The sequence below is a fragment of the Vitis riparia genome, chromosome 17 (genome assembly GCF_004353265.1).
Source record: "Vitis riparia cultivar Riparia Gloire de Montpellier isolate 1030 chromosome 17, EGFV_Vit.rip_1.0, whole genome shotgun sequence".
Taxonomy (NCBI): Eukaryota; Viridiplantae; Streptophyta; class Magnoliopsida; order Vitales; family Vitaceae; genus Vitis; species Vitis riparia.
The window spans coordinates 9,210,610-9,215,656 of record NC_048447.1 but is presented as its reverse complement, the minus strand read 5'-3'; the positions used below and the strand labels follow the sequence as shown (position 1 = coordinate 9,215,656).

General features: G+C 39.6%; 1 pseudogene; it reads left to right on the top strand.

Moving 5' to 3' along the window:
- Positions 1-499: 499 nt before the first annotated feature.
- LOC117904070 overlaps positions 500-5,047 on the top strand; it is a 13,790-nt pseudogene continuing 9,242 nt past the window's right edge.

Here is a 5,047-nt window from a genome sequence, read left to right as displayed (position 1 = left end):
ATGAACTGTAAGTATGATGGAACTTACTAACACTAAGCAATGGAAAGACGAGTCGGTTGTAGACTATATCAACCATTGGCGTTCTTTAAGCCTTGACTGCAAAGATAGATTATCTAAGGTATCAGTCGTGGAGATGTGCATATAAGGAATGTATTGGGGTATCTTATACATTCTCCAAGGGATACGACCCCGTACCTTTGAAGAATTAGCTACCCAAGCACATGACATGGAACTTAGCATAGCCAACCATGGTTCTAAGAAGGACCTTACCGTTGATTGGCAACGAGAGAGACATGATGGGAAAAGGAGTGACAAGACCTTGAAGAAACCCATCTAGGAGTCAATGACGATAAATACGACTCCCGTCAAAATTTGAGTAAGGGATAAAAAGAAGGAAGTAAAAGAGGTTGGACTAATCCAAGAAAATAAGAGGCGTTGATTTACCTTGAAGGAATTAGAGGAGAAGAAGTATCCTTTTCTTGACTCTAATGTGCCTAACATGTTGGAAGACTTGGTCCAGAAAAAGGTTATCGAGTTACCTGAGTACAAGCGTCCAAAAGAAATGGATCGTGTTAATGATCCAAACTACTGTCATTACCATCGAATTGTTAGTCATCCTGTGGAGAAATGTTTCGTTTTAAAAGATCTCATAATGAAACTTGCAAAGTAAGGAAGAATTCATTTAGATCTGGATGAAGTAGTAAAGTCAAATCATGCTACAGTCACATTTGGGTCATTTGATCCTGTTCCATTACATGTTCGCTAGTACCATTCAATGCGAGTCACCGAAACCGTAGCAAACACAAGTGTCATGTCAGGATAGCCTTCTTCGCCTTTGCTCTGATAATAAATCAATGTCATATGACGAAGAAGGTTGGACATTGGTGACGCGAAGAAGACCTTGCAAGAAGCAAGTGTCGCATTCATACCCTAACCTTCATAGGAGGGGACGACATGAGTGGAATACTTGTCAATACCTAAAGAAGAAAGAAAAAAAGAATCCTGAAAGAAAACAAGCGATTGTGGAAATAGATGACCTTTTGGTCCAGAAACCCATCACCCCTATCACCTTAGGGGAATACTCCCCCTAGGGTTCTTTGATAAAAGGGTGACAATATCAACTCATATGGTCTCTTGCAATGAGACTTTAAAAGAAGAGGGGTTAAGTGAAGATGAAGAAAGCATTCGTGGTGTTGAGTCAAGAAAAACTAAGGAAGAAGAGGGGGTAGTAGCAAGCTTACAACACCCACCCTCACCGTTTAGTAGCCATGAATGCTACAACTTCCTAATGAGATGCGAAATGCGTTGATTCAAGTACTTAAGAATCTAACACTCTATGCCAAAAAGAGTTGAGGATGAAAGCCACAACTGTGCTAAATGTTGTGCAACCATCACCTTTACCAATGAAGACCTTCAGTTAGGGTCAAAACTAAATAATCAACCTTTGTTTGTTATCAGGTACATATGGGAACAAAATATCACTCGCATCTTAATTAATGGAGGGTTTGCAGTAAATATCATGCCCAAAGTAACAATGAAACGACTTGGGATTGCTACGAAAAAACTAACTCGAGTCGCCTAATGATCCAAGGCTTTAATCAAGGGGGACAACGAGCTATTGACATGATTCTCCCAGAACTTGTTACGGGTGAGTGGAGTTCAAACACATTGTTTCATGTAATCGATGCAACATCTTACAACGTATTACTCGGGTGACCATGGCTTCATGAGAATGGGGTAATTCCTTCGACACTACACCAGTGTTTCAAATTCTCTATAGGAAGGGTAAAGAAAGTAGAGGCTGATACTAAGCCATTTACAGAAGTCGAGTCTTATTTTGCTGATGCTAAATTTTACATAGAAAATGATGCTATAGAGGAAGTCCTTCATGCTAAACTTAAGGGAAAAGTTGAACAATGTAAGTCGACATTAGTAGAGGAAATTTCACAACCAATGATGACTCGAATTGAAGAAAAAGAGAAATCTTCAAAAAAATCGACACTGGACTTGACGATTGTCACTACTTCCCTAGCTTTTAGGTACATCCCAAGATCTTGACGAAGTGAGGGTCAACCACCTTTCATAGAAGACAAAAACAAAGTACAACCTAGAAGATTGGAAAATGGGGACCTTCTGGTCTTGAAAGAAGATGCGACCATTCCCCTTCCAAACTTACAACTTATCTCTAGGGATGAGACACAAAAATCCGTCAAATCCTCAAGAGATCAAACAAAACAAGAATTCTTTCCTGGTAAAATAATAGATGAGGAGTTCAACCCTAAGGCTTATAAGTTATTAGCCAAGGCAGGGTATGACTTCACTTTGTCATCACGATTAGGAAAACTTTGTCCCGAGACTACAGGTGAAAAGATGCATGGCCTTAATGAAACTCAAAAGAAGTTGAAACAACAAGGATATGCAGTCAAACCTTCTAGGACAGGTTTAGAGTTTGTACCTTTCGAGCTTATCAAAATTTCAGCTAAGACTAAGAAGACTAAGGCAAGTACACAACATATCACTGTAGAAGACATGAAAGAGAGTAGTGGGTTAAATTCTCCTTCTCGAATTTCAGTATTTGATCGGATTGAAGCTCCAATTACACGAGCTTCAGTGTTCACTAGGTTGGGCAATTTTAACCAAGTAGAACGAAATTTAGCACATATCCCACAAAGGTCAATACAACAAAGGATTGGGACTCTACCCCGAAAGTCATGGCGACAAAATCCCAATAAGAAGTAGTGTATTGAACTAAAGGAGGATGCAAAGACAAGAAGTTTAATCCCATCAAGGATGAAGCGCCATTCAACTTGGGAAATTTGTACTAATGGTTCGTTAAAAGTAAAACGACATACCATTGTAATCACCAAGTAGTTAGACAAGGGATGCCCCAAAGATGTTGAAGAAAGTTCGACGCACACTAGCTACCATGTTACAGTGCAAGTTGACTCTAATTCAAAATTTTAGAAGATGAACTAGGGGAAACTCCTCAAGTATTCGAGGACGGGGGGGCAAGCCACTATAAATGAGTTAAAAGAGCTCAATTTAGGAACAAATGAAAACCTAAGGCCAATCAATGTAAGTATGCTTCTAAGTCCTTCTAAAGAGAAAAGTTATTTTGGGTTGTTACTCGATTATAAAGATGTCTTTGCATGGTCATACAAAGAAATGTCAGGTCTTGATCCAAAAGTTGCAGTAGATCAACTTATGATGAAGCATGGTGTCTGACCGATTAGGCAAACCCAAAGACGATTTCGACCAGAACTTGTTTTGCAAATAGAAACCGAAATTGACAAATTGATTGAAGCTGGTTTCATTAGGGAGGTAAAGTACCCGACATGGATTGCGAACATCGTTCCAGTTAAGAAAAAGAATGGGTAGATCCATGTTTGTGTGGATTTCAGAGATTTAAACAATTCTTGCCCAAAAGATGTCTTCCCATTACCAATCATCGAGCTTATGGTTGATGCAACTACTGGTCATGAAGCTTTATCCTTCATGGATGGATCATTGGGATATAATCAAATACGAATGACGCTAAGGGATGAAGAGCTTACTGCATTTCGTACCCCAAAGGGTATTTATTGTTACAAAGTGATGCCTTTTGGAATAAAGCATGCAGGTGCAACATATCAACGTGCTATGTAGAAAATCTTTGATGACATGTTCCATAAGAATGTCGAGTGCTATGTTGATGACCTAGTTGTAAAGTCTAACAAGAGAGAAGATCACCTGCAAGATCTCCATACGGTGTTTGACAAGTTAAGAAGGTACCAACTCAAAATGAACCCCCTCAAATGTGCTTTTGGTGTTACTTCTGGTAAGTTTCTAAGGTTTATTGTTCGACACCGTGAAATTGAAGTGAATCAATCTAAGATCGCAGCCATTCGAGATATGCTAGAGCCAAGGAATCTTCAAGAACTTAAAAGTCTTCAAGGATGTCTTGCTTTCATTCGACGGTTTATTTCTGAAGAATTTCTGAATTCCTTTATTGATACTTTAGGTACACACCATACACATATATATACACAAATGACTGAATAAGAAAAAAATCAATCTAGCTTGATTCTCTCCTAAAATTAGGAAACTGAATCATCCTAAATGATCTCTCCTTTTTTATTCCTAAAATACTTTCCTAAATTAAAAACCCTAACTTTGAATGCCAAATTTCAACACTCCCCCTCAAGCTGGAGAATATATATCATATAATCCCAGCTTGCAAGTTAAGTCTTCAAAGTTAGGCCTAGGTAAAGCTTTGGTGAGGATGTCTGCGGTTTGGTGCTTGGTAGGAACATAGTTCAATCTAACCGTCTCACTAGTCACCTTCTCTGTGATGAAGTGTCTGTCAATCTCAACGTGCTTGGTCCTGTCATGATGCACGGGGTTCTTTGCTATGCTTATAGCTGCCTGATTATCACACATCATCAGAATTGGAGATGAACTCGTTTGCCCCAGTTCACTAAGAACCCTTTTTATCCAAATCCCTTCACAGATTCCCTGTGCAAGAGCTCTGTACTCAGCTTCTGCACTACTTCTGGCTACAACTGATTGCTTCTTACTCCTCCAGGTAACAAGATTTCCCCAGACAAAAGAACAATATCCAGAAGTGGACCGCCTGTCAATGATGTTTCCTGCCCAATCCGCATCTGAGTATACTTCAGTGTCACGGTTCTCTGTCTTTCTGAAGAATAGACCTTTCCCTGGTGTCATTTTTAAATATCTAAGAATCCTGTAGACTGCTTCCATGTGTTCCTCAGTGGGGCTGTGCATGAATTGACTTACAACACTCACTGCAAAGCCAGTATCTGGCCGAGTGTGTGAGAGATAAATCAAGCGCCCGACGAGCCGCTGATATCTCCCCCTGTCTACCGGTGTACTTTCTTTCTCGATACCAAGTTTCTTCTGACTATCCATAGGAGTATCAATTGGTTTGCATCCAAGCATACCGGTCTCCTTAAGAAGATCGAGTATGTATTTTCTTTGAGAGACTACAATTCCCTTCCTTGATCTAGCCACTTCCATACCAAGGAAATATTTCAAATTTTCCAAG